This window comes from Dermacentor albipictus, chromosome 4, assembly GCF_038994185.2.
Source record: "Dermacentor albipictus isolate Rhodes 1998 colony chromosome 4, USDA_Dalb.pri_finalv2, whole genome shotgun sequence".
NCBI classification, from domain to species: domain Eukaryota; kingdom Metazoa; phylum Arthropoda; class Arachnida; order Ixodida; family Ixodidae; genus Dermacentor; species Dermacentor albipictus.
Genome location: NC_091824.1, coordinates 179,542,635 through 179,559,599, shown reverse-complemented (window position 1 = coordinate 179,559,599; position 16,965 = coordinate 179,542,635). Strand labels below are relative to the sequence as shown.

General features: G+C 46.7%; 1 long non-coding RNA gene across 2 annotated transcripts in view; it reads left to right on the top strand.

The window, feature by feature from the left end:
- Positions 1-7,249: 7,249 nt before the first annotated feature.
- LOC139059434 (uncharacterized) overlaps positions 7,250-16,965 on the top strand; it is a 144,745-nt gene continuing 135,029 nt past the window's right edge. For both annotated transcript variants that reach the window (XR_011514185.1, XR_011514184.1), the window contains exon 1: positions 7,250-7,513. This is a non-coding gene — a long non-coding RNA (uncharacterized lncRNA). The remainder of the gene's footprint in view (positions 7,514-16,965) is intronic.

Here is a 16,965-nt window from a genome sequence, read left to right as displayed (position 1 = left end):
TCCTTTGTAGGCGGCCAATTGGCGGCCATTCCTTTGTAGAGAGATATCTGGCAGCTTTCTCCCTTCCAACATCGGTGTTTGGAGTGCTGGAAACTTCCGCTGATAGTGCTGCTTGATGAGTTGACTTTTCCTGAAAAATTGATGTTTTCCGTCGTGAAGGCCTTCGACGGTGACGTCGTCTTCGCCGCACTCTGACAGCGGCCTCTTTGTGGGTAGAGTTGTCTCTCACCATTTGTTTAAAAATGGTGATCTCTTTCTTCATCTGGGGACAGTCTTTGGAAGAGTCGCAGTGCTCACCCTGACAGTTAGGACACTTCAACGTGGTTGCGCTGCAGTTGTCTTCTGAGTGGGATTCGGCGCATTGAGGGCACACGGCCGAATTTCTGCAAACCCTCCTCACATAGCCAATCTTCTGACAATTGAAGCATTGCATCAGTCTTGGAATAAATGGTCGAACCTGGTGGTGAAAGTAGCCGACGTTCACGTAGGATGGAAGGCAGTCGCCTTTGAACGTCATCCTCACACAACGTGTGTTGTCGAGGCGACCAACATGCACAATGACGTTGTGTTCCTTTGCTGGTTTTACGAGAACTGGGGGTCTGCATTAGGTATTTCATTGTCAATGTCATAGATGGCTCCTGTTATTGTGGCACCATTCGATGGCACGATGGAGCGGACCTTGATGTTTCTCAGCTGCATTACGTGTTGTAGTATGTTCAGCGCGCTCGGGTTCATCTCATCGATTGACAGGATGTTTCGCCTAGTGTTTATCCTGCCATCCTTGATCTCGTTCGGCACGGTGTTTTCTAGATACACGGAGAGTGCTTGCCTGTTGAGGACGCGCACGTTGTCAGTAGCGTTTTGTGGCACAAACAGGATGGAGTGAGGCCATCGTTGAGGCGCTGTTTTCACGGTGTTCGTGCTGGACGCCGAAGACGAGTTGAGAATTCTTCGTTTGGCCTTGCAGTACTGGACAAGTCTAAAGCTGTCTTCCGAGGACTCGTCACCTGATGCAAAGTACAGCTCTGTGTCCTCGCTATAACTCGACGTATCTGCTCGCTTCCTCGAACCGATGTCCGCGGGTGAACGGGAACCGGGAGGGTCCTCGCGGTATACAGGGTCCTCGGGGTATACAGGTATACAGACAACAGAAGAGCTTAGTACAGGCTTAGTATAAACCTTAGGACCGCGACTAAGCATACATTTGACATTTCCAAGCAGAGAGCACTGGCCTATACATGAAGGAGGCTTCCACAGACAGAGCGCTACTCGCCGCGCCACACTGCCCTCAATAGGAGGCGCTACGCGTGCTTTCCTCTTGTTCAGAACACACCACGAACACGTGCAGACCTCTTCTGGATGCATGCTAGAAGCGGCCAATTTCGCAGCTATCTAAACTTAAACTTCGCTCTCAAATGAGGCGATATATTGAAACCGCGATGAATTGGAACCGAAGTAGAGCTACCGGCGCTTCCACTCTATGATAAAATTGGATTTATGTTTCTTCATTGTATCGTTCACAGTATAGACAAGGAAAAGCGATCTGGCACAGTTGGTTCTTCTAGGAAGTACTCCTACACAGTGGTTGACGAGTGGAACCACATGTCAAACAGTACACGGCCAGTGAACTGTGGTGTAGAGGCGATTCACTCCGGTACTGGGTGCAAATTATAAACCCGGACGCAAACACCGATTTGCCCCGTACACTGACTCTTACTTGCCATTATTTGCCCTAGTTGTGCCAGATAACAATTATGTGCCCTTACTGGCGGCATACATTTTGCAGCATCGGGTACATCATGCGAAACAAATTATTAAGCCGACGGCGTTCTGGCGCATGGATGACCACGACTGGTCGCTCCTTTCCCGATATGCACTGCATCTCAATCCTAGACTTCCCAGTATGTAATGCGAACGTCGAAGGGGTGTTCTCTATCTCCTGTGTCGTGAACAAGAAGGAACATGCCACACTTTCGGATGCAAACATTGAGAGCTATGCTTGTATATGGTAATACAAAGTAACAATATTACGATTTGCAAAATCACAAGTTGTAACCAGCGGCAATGTTTCATGTACCAGTTGTACAATAATGCTTTTTTTATTATTCACAATGAGTTCTTGTATTAGAGAACCGTTACATAAATTATAGAAGAAATGATAAAACCAGAAAATCTCCATTTCTGAGGCTTGCAACCCCGTGTTAAATTAATACACACGGAAAAACTCCGCATTCATTTTAAAGGAGGGTGTGTTTGGGTTAAACTCCCAAACACACTCTCCGAATTTGCCGGAAAATAAACTACGAAAACACAAAACGCTAAACATAGGATAAGGTGACGGGAGTGCGGATCCTCAACAACACCGTTTCGGACATGGAGTGCTCACCCGTGCTCACGTTTCAGGTGTCCCTTCTTCTGGCGTTGCCTGCTGCCCTGTGCGCAACTGGCCCATTTATCTGGAAACAGCCACCGGACCGCTTCATGAATCGCACGCAACTGCCAGCCTTGGATGGTACTCACTTCATCTGCTGGCGACCGGGATCTTCAAAGCCAACTTCTTCGACAGACTGCATAGGCTGCACCGTATTTAAACGACCATCCGCATCCGCCGCGCTGGGGCACAACACCGTTTCGGACATGGAGTGCTCGCCCGTGCTCACGTTTCAGGTTGGTTACTTGAACCGCTGTTCTTGTCTGAGAAGTAGCAACCGATGTCTTTTTGCGGTGTCGTGCCCCAGTGAGCTAATATCGTTACTGAAGCGTGGCAAAAACTTGTTTTCTTATGCATATGTCGGTTGCGCCTACTTCTATCCGGTGATATAGAATCAAACCCCGGGCCGGATGTGCTGGATAACGTTCTCGCAACCTTGCAACGTATTGAATCCGGCCAGGACGAGATTCCTAATGACCTGCGAGCACTAAAGAATTGGCAGGCGTCAGTTCATGTCGAGCTGAAGCAGTTGTCGACTAGGCTCCGGGCTGTAGAAGTCGATATTGTTTCAATGAAAAGTTCGGTAAACGATACACCGCCCGAGTCACTGAATATAGCTAAAGGCATTTCCACACAGCTAAAAACAATACAATCGCGCTGTGAAGACACACAAAATAGACTTCGCCGCTGCAACTTGCTATTTTTTGGAATCGCAGATGACAAAAGCGAATCATGGTCATCATCAGAATCAAAAATAATTTACATATGCAACCAACACCTTCGTATCCCCATCGATCCAGCTCAAATAGACCGCGCGCATCGCCTCGGTCAATACAACGATGAGAAGAATAGACCGGTCATAGTCAAGTTCGCCTTTTTTAAGGATAAGCAGCGCGTAATAGAAAAAAGGCCAGAAGTTAAAGAACACTAATTATGCTGTTCGTGAGGATTTTTCTTTGCAAACCCGTATCGCTCGGCGCAAACTGATTGACTTCGCAAAAACCAAAAACGTGCAATTTAAGCTAACCCTCGATAAACTAAGAATCGATAACAATGTGTACACATACGATGCAGCGTCCGCCGCTGTAATCCCCCTACCCAGATAGCAAATACCTAGGCTGGGAACACGTGCCTTTAAGAAAAAACCCAATTCACTACACGAGCCTATCGTGCCCTCGCACCTATCTATATCATTAACTAACATTCGTAGCATTCTTCCTAAACGCAATGAAGTTTCGTCATACTTAGACGACTGCGAATGTGATGTATTAGCACTTACGGAAACTTGGCTCGGCTCTGAAATTACGGATGGCGAAGTTCTACCCGATTCTAATGTTTACACTATCTATCGCAGAGATAGGGACGACAGAAGAGTTGGTGGGGTATTGCTCGCCATAAAAAAACATATCCCGTCATTTCTTGTGCTCATGTCATCCAGTCTCGAAATTCTGTGGGTCAGCGTAACATTTCCCCAATCGAATACAATTGATGGCGTATGCTACAGACCACCCGATAGCTCCTACAATTTCCTTTCCGAATTACACGACAACATTACGTCTATTCGATCCAAATATAACAAAGCTGATATTTTTCTTCTTGGTGACTTTAACTTTCCAGACATTGACTGGCAAAACTGGCGAGGCCAATAACGTGCATCTTTGAGTTTGTTCAACTAACACTTGATTTTTCACTTGTGCAATTAATAAACCAGCCTACTCGTATCAATAATATTTTAGATCTTGTTCTATCATCCGCGCCCGAGAGGGTTAACGCTATCACTTTTACGGATGGGTTCAGTGACCACCGGTTGTTACAATTCACAGTTCATACACCTTCACGCTCACGTCACCTGAAAACTAAACAAATATTTGATTACAAAAGAGCAAAGGTCAGCGCTATAGGCAATGGTATGGAAAGCTTCACGTCCTCATTCTTAGCAACTTTTTCTGAGCGAACAGTGAACGAGAATTGGTGCCTGTACAAAGAAAAGTTAATGGAATTAGCACATGCGCATATACCAAAGGTTTCATTTAGTGTTCACTCATCGAAACCATGGTTCACTAAAGTTCCCCTTACTCTAAAGAATAAAAAGAAGCGTCTTTACAGGACGGCCAAACGTGTTGACACACCTGCGTCTTGGAGCAAAGACAAGTCTTGTGAAGCAGCCTACTGTAATGCCCTGCGTCAAGCCAAGCAAAAGTATTTCTCTTGCGATCTGCAATCACTGCTTCAAAACAACCCCAAAAAATTTTGGAAAACGATCTCTCCCGTTAAAGATTCTGGCATTTCACAACTACTTGATAGCTATGGCTTGCCGATTGCACGAGAGTTTTCAGCATCTATCTTTAACAATTACTTCACGTCCGTATTTACAAAGGAAAACCATTCAAATATACCGACACCCATCGAACTCGATTGTACATACATGGCCCCCATCAATATAACAACCACTGGTGTTGCTGAGCTGATCAACAACCTCAAGATGTCAACTTCTTCCGGCATGGACGGTATAAACTTAAATATCTTAAAATATACTGTAGTTTCCTCTAGCACAGTCCTTTCCTGCTTGTTTCAACAGTCCCTCTCAACAGGGGAAGTTCCGTATGACTGGAAGGTCGTTAAAGTTATACCTTTCTTTAAATCTGGCGATAAAAGCGCTGTTAACAATTACCGCTCAATATCACTAACAAGCGTTCCGGGTAAGTTACTAGAACACATAATCTTTTCAAACGTGGCAAATCACTTGGAAACTAACAAGTTCTTTAAACATCAGCATGGTTTTAGAAAAGGACTATCATGTGAAACGCAACTATTCGAATTGACTACGGATATTTTCCTAAACATGGATAAGGGCATACAAACAGATTCCATTTTCATAGACTTCGCTAGGGTTTTAGACCGCGTTGCTCATTGCCGTCTCATAGCTAAACTATCATGCTTAAACATCGATTCCCTAACAGTATCTTGGATAAGAAATTTCTTGTCATTCCGTAAGCAATTCACCGTCGTCGATAACCTTATTTGCAGCATCAGCGATGTAACATCATGTGTCCCACAAGGAAGCGTACTCGGACCATTACTTTTTCTGATCTATATTAACGACCTGCCATCCGAAATAACGTCATCCATTCGCTTGTTCACAGACGATTGTGTGATCTATCGTGAAATCTGCTCACCTTCCCATCACGTCGCTCTGCAACGAGATCTTGACCGTATTACTAACTGGTGCTCTTCTTGTCAGATGACTCTAAACACTGATAAATGCAAACTAATAACATTCACCCGCAGAAAGACATTTTTCGCTTTCGATTACTCACTTGATAACAACCCCGTCACACGCACCAACTCATACAAGCACCTCGGCATTCTCCTTACAACTAACCTGTCATGGTCTGCGCACATCGAAAAAATAACTGTTAAAGCTTCACGTACGCTCGGCTATCTTAAACGCAACCTTCGTTATGCTCCTGTCCTCACCAGACAAATCGCTTATCAGACTTTTGTAAGGCCACAACTGGAATCCGCAGCCCCTATCTGGTCACCTCGCCAAGCTTACTTAATCGCATCTCTCGAATCGGTCCAAAACCGCGCCGCCCGCTTCATTGTCAGAGATTATCACCGCGACTCTAGCGTGACTAGCATTAAGTCATCTTTATCTCTCTCATCTTTTGAATCACGAAGAACCATAGGATTGCTTTGTCTATTTCACAAGATAATCCATAGCACGCGCCCGTCAACTCTGCCGCTCACTCGTCCATCTCGTACATCTCGGCGTTTGCATAATCATCTCAGTTTCCAGCGTATCTTTGGCCGAACAAATGCTTTCAATTCTTCCGCGTTACCACGTGCCATTCAACATTGGAATAACCTACCAAACGACATAGTTGACATTCTTGACCCAGTATCCTTCAAAGCACGCTTATGCATATTATTTCCAGAATTCGTCGCAACTAAACCATACTGCGCACCTAGGTAAATACTTGTAGCGAAGTTGTATAGGTTTTTCTTTTTGTTTTGTTTGAATGTTTGTTTTGAATTCCTTTAACACTATTATAGACTTGTTCTTTCACCTTCACCTGCTACCATTTCTATAATTTCTTGGTACTTTTTTTTGTTACTTCACACAGTTGTTTGTTTCATTTATCCCCTTATTTATATTGCAAGATATTTGTACTTTCATGTTTACTCGCTAACAATGTATAATTTCTTTTTATTCCTTTTTTTTGGTAATTCCCTGTATCCTCCCCTCACGTAATACTCCTTCGGGAGCCTGTGAGGTAAATGAATAAATAAATAAATAAACACGACATGTTCTTTCGCAGCTGTACCCGAATGCAACAAGCCGGCTAGAGGCGAAAGAAAACGTGGCTTTAAGCATTCCTTGTGAAATATTGTGCGAATGGCAAAATGACGTCCGGAGACGCTGCGTATAATAGGAAAGCCAAGCAGTGGTTCACAATGTAAACGATATAGAACAATTCTATCCACATATGACGCAACAAAACATATACAGATGTTCAAAGCGTACCACTTTATCTTATTTATACCTTGGTACATGCCAGTAGTGACCCTGTGGCGTCTTGTTTGTGTCCTCTGCGCTCGTCGTCTCAAAGATCCTCCCTGCAATACCCTGATGCACATTTCTGACGTTCCCCCCGCCCTCTTTCTTTTTTGTTTTTTCGTAGGCAAGTGTCGCCACGGCGAGTGGAACCGAGATTTTGACTTGCACGCCCATCTTCCCGGCTGTCCCTTAAAGTCTCGCACGGCGCGCGCCGTAGTGACGCGAAAACAATGACACGATCGGAGCCGCGCCACGATGCGACGCCACTGATGCAGCAGCCATGCGCGCAAGGAACGGCGCCAGCAGCAACGCACCCAGAAATAATAAACGGGCGCCTGTGCTCGAATGCTTGGCGAAGCCGACTACACTCGTAAATATGCGCGAAAGCTAAGCGGAGAGGCTCCTTCGGTTTCCTCAGCGCACAGCAGCTGCTCGGGGAGCGCATAACAAACACAACCAGAACTTCACCACGGCCGCGGAACCAAGCAAAAGAGGCCAAACGGCAGACGACAGGAAACGGGGTAAGCGTCAGCCCGACGGCGTGCACTCTCCAAATTCGTGGCAGGTTTAAACTTTGGCGGCTGATATTGTTGCCGGCGGTCAATTCTGGCTTTGGCATTGCCAGCGATAGTGCTCTTTGTGTCTCCGTCGTGGTGGCTGTCTACCCGCGTCGCTTCCTCATTTACTTGGCTTGACTGCTTATTTCGCATTTCTTCGAATATTTCTTTTCGCTAGTGAACGCCCTTGTTTCGCCAGACGCCCGCACATCTGGGCCATCGGGTTTCCGGCAGCGAAGTACCCTGGCGCGGGGAAAGCGCTCTGTGGAAGGCAAAAAAAAAACTAAATTCGGTCAAATAATGCGCCGTAGCGAAAATCGCATTCACGATGGAGACCGAATCTTCCAACTTCATGCGCTTTTCTGCTTGCTCCCTTCCTCCCCTTGCAGTATACCGTTTGCACTTCCAACGTCATTGTTGCTGACGTGAACGCGAGACATCGAGGCGTCTGCGAAGTATCAGAGCTGCGACTGTGTGCCTTGCTTCCGTCTCTCTATGTCGGCTATTACGATTCGCAAAGAACATACGCTAGATTCACACAGAAAGGCGAGCGTTCCAGTAATTTCAGCGGGACCACTGACTGGCAAGTTCCTCCCCCCATTTCACCATGGTCCCGTCCAAAGAGATCAACCACACAACCATTAGGATCAAGCATAAGTATAAAAATACATTTGCCTCCAATCCACGTTGCGAAGGTGCTTGAACTGCTAAGCAGTAAACGAAAACTAGAACGCTTACTCATTGCGAAGTAGCTTGAAATTATTCCCGTGGTGACATTCACATGCACTTTACCTAATTATTGGCCCAAGACGTTTCAACGGCCCGCGACATCGCTTTTGCCACTACTTGGTGCACACACAATGAGTGGACCAGAGAGAAGAGTAATGGAGAAACGCACTTATTCAACACTTGCCCCCCGTATGCACGCTCCTCTTCAGGAGTCTTCACTGTACGTGGTCTTCTCATAGTGCTGTCACAGCACAAATCAGTTGCTAGGCGGTTTCTTGTTTTACACTCGAAGGTCTAGTTACGTCACTTCGTACGCTACAATTGCCGCTTCTAGGCAACTCCAACTTATCCAACCGTATTCTTTACCAGCAAACGCTTGGGGCAAACTATGCGCGCAGGCGAGCTTTCTGGTTCTTTTTTACAGCAAAGCTGTATACCTCTACCGTCCAACGAAATTGTCGCGTCATTGTGGTAAGCTAAAAACTAGCCATACGTGGGCCGATCCCGGAGGTAGTGCAATGCCCGGCCAACCCACGGCGAAAGTGCAGTTCGCCATTAAGGGGCCCACATACACAGCTACGCTGGTCATCCTTCTTCACAGAGTGGAAGGGCACCGAGTTCTTTGTTTCTCTTCCCGCGAAGGGCTGCCGCGGATGCGCGGAGGCGAGCGCCGTCTGCTGGCGCCGCAAGGAACCCAGGGGCGCGCGTCTCCCGAGTTCCGTGTTCAGACACGACAGACCCATACTGGTGGAGGTAGAGCTGTGTACAGCTTTCGCTGTAAAAAAAAAAAGTAAGAAGAATACGCCGTCCCTTTGAATATTCTGGTAAGTGATCTAAATCTGGTTAGCGTTCTTGGGAGTGTCTTGTTACTGTGCTGGTTAAACATGCATATTCAGGGGCCATTGTTCAGACAGGCTGGTCTCCACAGGAGTGATCGACATGCTGACGTCAGTATGTCGATATATTTAACAGAATGAAATAAATGGCACACGTACGACAAAGCTCCGTTACTAACGTTCCGGCCAAGGCAAGGTTGGCGCTTTACTCAGGCGAAAGCCTTGTCACGGCGGAAATGTTAGAAGTGTATGCGTAGATGTGCAATTTATTTCCTTGTCCAGCACAAAAAACAAAAAAAAACAATCTGAATCCAAAGTGCGTTAATTTCCGACGTTATTTGCCATATATATATATATATATTCGGACGCCTTTGCCCGTAGGTGGATTCGAACCCAGGGAATCCCGAAGAGGACACTGCACAGTGAGACGAACCCACGCGTAGTTCGCGCGGCGCACCTAGCGGTGCGTGAAGTCACGGGGGAGGGCTCGCCATTTGTGCATAAAAGGACGCGCGCGGTAGCTTGTCTACATTGCGTGTTGCGAATGAAAAAAAATTGGGGAGCCCGTAACATTTCCGGGGGCTACTGCGAAAGTGCTAAACAGAAAACATTGGGAGACTACATAGGGTACCTTGGGGGAAACTATATTAGGAAACAAAAATGAATCATAATAGTTTCCCAATGTAGTCCCACAATGTGTTCCCTTTAGTGCTTTCGCAGTACCCCTGGATGTGTTGCGGGCTCCCCAGTCTTTATTCTATTGCATAATGTCCTATCCATGTTAAAGAAAAGAAACCCCACGAAGCATTCCCATCACCAAACTCCCTGAACCCATATTTGGAGCTTTGTTTTGGTATTTCTCCGTTGTTTGCCATTTCCCTACTTCCACCAATCTTCCCATCGCCTCTTACTAATCTCTATTGCGGACATGTTTACTTTCCCCCTGCTCTCGTGCTGAACACAAGTCCTTCACGGAGGCCAGAGGTGCCTAAATCGACCGCTGCGCAGATATCGTCACATTCTAATAAAACAAGGCTCAAGTAGGAGAGCCGAAACGTAAATATATTTTAAACCATATCGGTTGGTGTCCGGGCCTCTTCCTTTGAAGCAACCCTTCCCATTCAACGCAAATGGTATTTGCTAGGTAAATCTCTCTCAAAAGCTTCAGACAATCGTCGCCTAAGCCTTTCCCTTCCAGAATATCCCATAGAATGTTGCGGTCTACGTTGTCACTCGCTCCTGTAATGTCTAAAAAAGGCTACTGTTAGATACGGGACCTTTTGCTGAGCCTCCTTCGAGTTTACCGGACCACTTCGAATCGCCGTCACCCCTAATTAAGGAGTGCAGAAGCACATCTACCACGTTACCGAGGCGCCGCACGTCCAGACAAGTGGGCGTCCCCCACCTCGTGCGCCGCATGTGGAGCTATTGTCCCACTGATTGACTCTTCCTGAAAATGAAACGGATGCCTGGCACGGTTCCAGGTAACCTAGGTCCCGAGCAAAGATGGTTTCCGGCTCTGAAAGACCGCTCGAGAAAAACCGCCTCCCCCCGCTGAGCGCTCGGAAAACCGGAAAAAACGACGGCTGTACCGTGAAGCCTTTGGAACCCCTAGCTGCCTATTGTGACGGCGCTTGCAAGCCGCGAGGCAACGACGGCCATAATGCACGGTGGAGCCCTAGGTGCAACTCCCCCCCCCCCCCCCCCCCATCCGCTTTTGTGACGGCAGTTGCAGACCAGGAAGGCAATACCGGAGACAAGTAATCCCTCGGACAAGTGAAGCCCATGGAGCGACCCTCTGAGCCGAATGTGACATACACTCGCACGGGCGCCTACCATTCGCCGGAAATGACGACGCCTGAGCGGGCTCGACGATTGGCCGAACAGGACGTGACCTCGAGACACCGAAGGGGTTAAAAGCCAGAGACCGGGAGCAGCAAGGAAGCATTCCTTCTCTCATATCTTTCGGGCTTCTTGCCACGGGCGGCAGCGTCCGAGTTGCTGCCGGCCAGCAATGACTTTATTCCTGTTAATTTCTTTTTATCTTTACTGCAAATAATGTAAATAAACCTCCAGTTTTCATCTCAAAGTCCTCCTCAACCTCGGCCCACCCCCGCACTCCACGGCAAGGTCCAATATCTGGGGGACAGCAATTCGCATTGTCCTCGAGATCCAACACTACATATAACTGCCTCCTTTGTACTCTGGATATTTAAATACACTCTCCTTTCTACTCTGGATATTTCAATACACTGAGTAAGGACAAATAAGTTATCATCCAAACGCCTGCCTATACTGAAGCCATTCTGAAGTTCGCCCAAAGTGCCATTATTATCTACCCAGGCTTGCAGCTTTAATTTGATTGCCTGCATTGCTAACATGTACATTGCCGACGTAATGGTCAACGGTCTATACGGGTGAATTTTCCCCCCTTACCTTTATAAATTAAATTTACTCTACTTTTTCGCCAACTGTCTAGAATTCATCTATATTTTCATCTGCATTCAACAGAGCTTCCTTACTTTTTGGACCTAGTTCCTCAAGCAGCCTAACGGGACTCTCGTCTAGCCCGGTGGCTGTGTGCTTAGGAATTTCCTCTTCGGCTTTCCTCCAGTTGAAATTTGTCAGTACCAGCTCCTTTTCGATCTGGTCCTCTTTCGTGCTCTTTTTTCCTTCATATACAACCTCGTCAATGCCTTGGAATTATTTGGCTGTCATTTTTTGGATGTAATTAAATGCCGCGTCCCCTTTCAGTTTGGTTACATCTTCGTTTTGCATTTGTTGTTGCACTGTCCCAGGCTTCCTGCCTAATAAGTTTGTGTGGTTCCAAAATATTACACGAGCGGCCTTCTTTCTTCCGTATTTCTGACAAGCAACGTTCACTTTTGTCTTTTTGCTAGAACCAGTATTTTAACCATAGATTTTTTTCTCCCGGTCTATGTCGCATTTTCTCGCTACTTCATCCTGCGGCAACTGCATTTTTTTTTTGCCTTCCTCTGCTCTCGCGATGGTTTCTATCGTTCGGCGTTCGCTTCTCGCATCTCCCTGTTACACCACCTTTCCGACTTTTCTCCTTTCCAACCAGCATGTTGCTTCTCCTTCCGTATTTATGTCGTAATTACTCCTAGAAGCTCGCTATATATTCCCCCTCTTGGCCATTTCCCAAGTTTCTCCTCGACTCTTGTGACTATATTTGTTATTTGTTCAGCGTTAAAATTTGGACGGGTCATTTTTTGTTCTTTTCTGTTTGTCCCAACCAACTACATATCCCATTTTCAAAATGCGTCTATGGTCACTCGATATGTTGCTACATACTTCCTCGTCAATGACCATTTCTCTGAAATTATCATAAATTACTTCTGTTTTCATACATTGATCAATGGTCGATTGCTGGTTTCCCGCTACCTGTGTGGTCTGCCCATCACATTCAGGCCCTGCATTTACGATAACGAGGATATAGTGCCCACGAAGATCTAGCGTTGACTTACCGTTGTCGGTATAGCCACCTAGATCCTGTATGTGGGCATTCATGTCACCTAATAGGGTAATTTCGGCATAATTCCCTAAACCCTTAATATCAGCACTTAGGCATTCCACTAACTTTTGATTGTTCTCGGTGCAATTATTTACGGTCCACAAATACCTTACGCCCAGCCAAGTTTCCTTTCCACTCATTGTGCGTGATTGCGTGAACCAAAGGTGCTGTTCACATTTGGAATTTACGTTTTTCCATTTGGCTCCCTGATGGATGACCAATCCGACTACCCCTCCTTTTCTTTCCGATTTAGTTACGTTGCACCCTTCTCAAACATAGCTCTCAATCACTGGCGGCTCTTCCGAGTCTCTGAGGTGCATTTCTGCCACCGCGTACACCCCTATTTGTTATCTATTTAACTGCTCCTGAATCTTTCCTTTCTACTGCCACCCTGCATGTTTACCTAGCATATTGCATGACGAGCTCCCTTGTTTTTCTCCTTTTTCTGTTTTTGACGGTGATTATATCCTACGGCTTCAGCACGCATCACCAGTGCCCGCACGCCATCCACATCATCGCTTGAAATGGCATCAACTTACAAACTGCGCTAAGCGGCGCAGAAAGGCCGCGACGTCGGCGGGTGAATCTCGATTTCATCCGGCGAGAGAGACGCCAGCGTGAAGGACAACGCCTTCGCACGTTCGCGGCGCCCGCTGGGAACTTTGCCACTCGCGTTCCTGAAGCTGAGCGCGTCCCAACTCAACTCGCTGCGCAAGACACTACGGAGCCGCACCGAGAGAGAGTAAACGTTTATTGTAGTAGAGGTTGTTTGGTTATGGTGGGTGGAGCCCCTCCTCCAGGGCCCCACTGGTTACAGCGGCTCGCCGGGCCTGGTCAAGGGTCGCCAGTTGGCTTCCCAATTCCACTTCCGCGAGTCGCGCCTCCCACGACCAGTTATGCAGAGTGTTGTCTAGCAGCGGCGAGGTGGCAGCCGCCGGACGTAACGCGCACTGGAATGTTATGTGTTCCAATGTCGGTGTTCCTTCGCACCACGGGCATGTGTTGCTGTATTTGTCTGGGTGATTCTCCGCCGAAGTGACTCGGCAGCAGGACGCCGCGCGCCATGCAAAAGTGCAACAGCTTCTACGAAGACAAGATTCACTTTCGTGTTCAGCCGATTGCTATGAAAGAGCGATTAACCATATCTTTATTTTTAATGCGTAATCACCTTAGGTCCACACACACACACGCTATATATACATACATACATACATACATATATATATATATATATATATATATATATATATATATATATATATATATATATATATATACACATATATATGGTGTCCCAGGTAATTTGGACGAAGATCTGGAAAAAAGCTATGCGTGCTTCAGAACAGAAATGAGATAGATGATCTCAGCGTTTATTTACACTTGCAGTACCATTTCTTGCTCGTCTTTCTTTGAGCAATTAGCGGATATCAATTAATTTAATTTGAAAATATAGCTTGAAATAAACATTCAGGCGTCAATAAGAAAGTTCTGCAGCTTAACAAATATTGCCCAACCCAGGTACTTGCACCGAGATAGACTTAGCGTGGACGCTTTTACTCGGGAAAAACAAAAAGCCGCGAAGTTTTAAAATACAACGTGACAGCGCGCTCTGTGCGCCCGAATGCGCCGCGATTACTGTGCTCTCGTGAATGATTTGTAAAAACATCGCCAGCGTCGCGCCTTCCCTTCACTTAGGAGAAAGGGCTTCAACCTTTGCTCGGCTCTGTCATTACCGGCAGCGGCTGGCGACGGCGCTCCGAAAAAGCGCTCCGTCAGCAGCCGCTCGCGCCTGTCGCCGAAGAACGCGCCGTCATCAGCCGCTTATTCCAATATGACGAGAAGAGCAATTTTTTTTCCAGCGTTCAAGTCGATGCGGAATAGAAAAAAAAAAAACAAAACACAAAACATGCATCATACATCTGGGACCTGTGCGAGAGAGAGCATCATTTGTTACAACGCCGCTTTTCTTCCAAGCTGTACCAGTGGCTAGATGCATGTGAGCTCGACTGTCTATTACTGTCGTGCCACGCAACCATTTCGAATTTGTTTGCAGTGCCTAAAGCATGCCGTGCTGAAGCGAGCAGAAGGCGAACATGGTCTTAGCCTTGGGAGCGGCACGGGGCGACAAGAGGAAAGCTACCAAGGTATACCGAAATTGGCAATGTGGGGGAAGACCTAGTGAGAACACAATTATGAGAAGTTACTTGACGCTCAAAGACACAGGTACCTTCAAGAAGACGCGGCACAGTGAGGGGACCATCAGTGAAGAGGCTGAAGGAGACATTTTGGCTTTCATGACTGCAAACCCTCATTCCAGCGTGCGTGATGTGAGTGGTGAGGTCGGCATTTCAAAGTCTGCAGTGACAAGAGGTGTTAGGAAGGCTGAAATGCATCCGTATCACTTCCAAGTGCATCAAAAGCTGCAAGAAAGAGACCTGGCTTGATTTCTGAAATTGGATCCTTGCGAACAGTGACGAAATACCGGATTTTGTTGGCAAAGTACTCTGCACAGATGAGGCAACCTTCTCCAGAAATTCCCAAGTCAACATCCATAATGCGCATTACTGGAGTGATACGAACCCGCATTGCGTGGCGCAGACCAGACACCAGTACCAATGATCATTCAATGTGTGGTGCGGTATCTTTGACGGATTAATAATTGGTCCCATATTTTTTTTACCACATGTTCACTGCACAGAAGTACATGAACGACAACTTGGAAGACCCAGCCGAAGATTTTCGCTGCGATCTTCCTCTTGCATTTTTAAAGCGAACTTGGTATCAGCACGACGGTGCACCAGCTGACAGCGGCAGCCTTGCCCGAGCCTGGCCAGACGAAGCCTTCAAACGCCAGTGGGTCGGGCGGCATGGGCCAGTGGCATGGCCTGCAAGGTCACCGGACTTGACACCTCTTGACTCCTAGCACTGTGAGTCTAGCAGTGCTATTGGAGGAATTAGAGGGCAGTACATGGGATATAATAGGGCTCAGTGAAGTTAGGAGGCCAAAAGAAGCATATACAGTGCTAAAAAGCGGGCACGTCCTGTGCTACCGAGGCTTAGCGGAGAGAAGGGAACTAGGAGTCGGATTCCTGATTAATAAGAATATAGCTGGTAACATACAGGAATTCTATAGCATTAACGAGAGGGTGGCAGGTCTTGTTGTGAAACTTAATAAGAGGTACAAAATGAAGATTGTACAGGTCTACGCCCCTACATCCAGTCATGATGACCAGGAAGTCCAAAGCTTCTACGAAGACGTGGAATCGGCGATGGGTAGAGTGAAAACTAAATACACTATACTAATGGGCGACTTTAATGCCAAGGTAGGCAAGAAGCAGGCTGGAGACAAGGCAGTGGGCGAATATGGCATGGGCACTAGGAATAGCAGGGGAGAGTTATAAGTAGAGTTTGCGGAACAGAATAATATGAGGATAATGAATACCTTCTTCCGCAAGCGGGATAGCCGAAAGCGGACGTAGAGGAGCCCGAACGGCGACACTAGAAATGAAATAGACTTCATACTCTGCGCTAACCCGGGCATCATACAAGATGTGGACGTGCTCAGCAAAGTGCGCTGCAGTGACCATAGGATGGTAAGAACTCGAATTAGCCTAGACCTGAGGAGAGAACGGAAGAAACTGGTACATAAGAAGCCGATTAATGAGTTAGCGGTAAGAGGGACAGTAGAGGAATTCCAGATCAAGCTACAGAACAGGTATTCGGCTTTAACTCAGGAAGAGGACCTTAGTGTTGAAGCAATGAAAGACAATCTTGTGGGCATCATTAAGGAGTGTGCAGTGGAAGTCGGTGGTAACTCCGTTAGGCAGGATAACAGCAAACTATCGCAGGAGACGAAAGATCTGATCAAGAAACGCCAGTGTATGAAAGCATCAAACCCTACAGCTAGAATAGAACTGGCAGAACTTTCGAAGTTAATCAACAAGCGTAAGACAGCTGACATAAGGAAGTATAATATGGATAGAATTGAACATGCTCTCAGGAACGGAGGAAGCCTAAAAACAGTGAAGAAGAAACTAGGAATTGGTAAGAATCAGATGTATGTGTTAAGAGACAAAGCCGGCAATAGCATTACTAATATGGATGAGATAGTTCAAGTGACTGAGGAGTTCTATAGAGATCTATACAGTACCAGTGACACCCACGACGATAATGGAAGAGAAAATAGTCTATGCGAATTCGATATCCCAAAAGTAACGCCGGAAGAAGTAAAGAAAGCCTTGGGAGATATGCAAAGGGGGAAGGCAGCTGGGGAGGATAAGGTAACAGCAGATTTGTTGAAGGATGGTGGACAAATT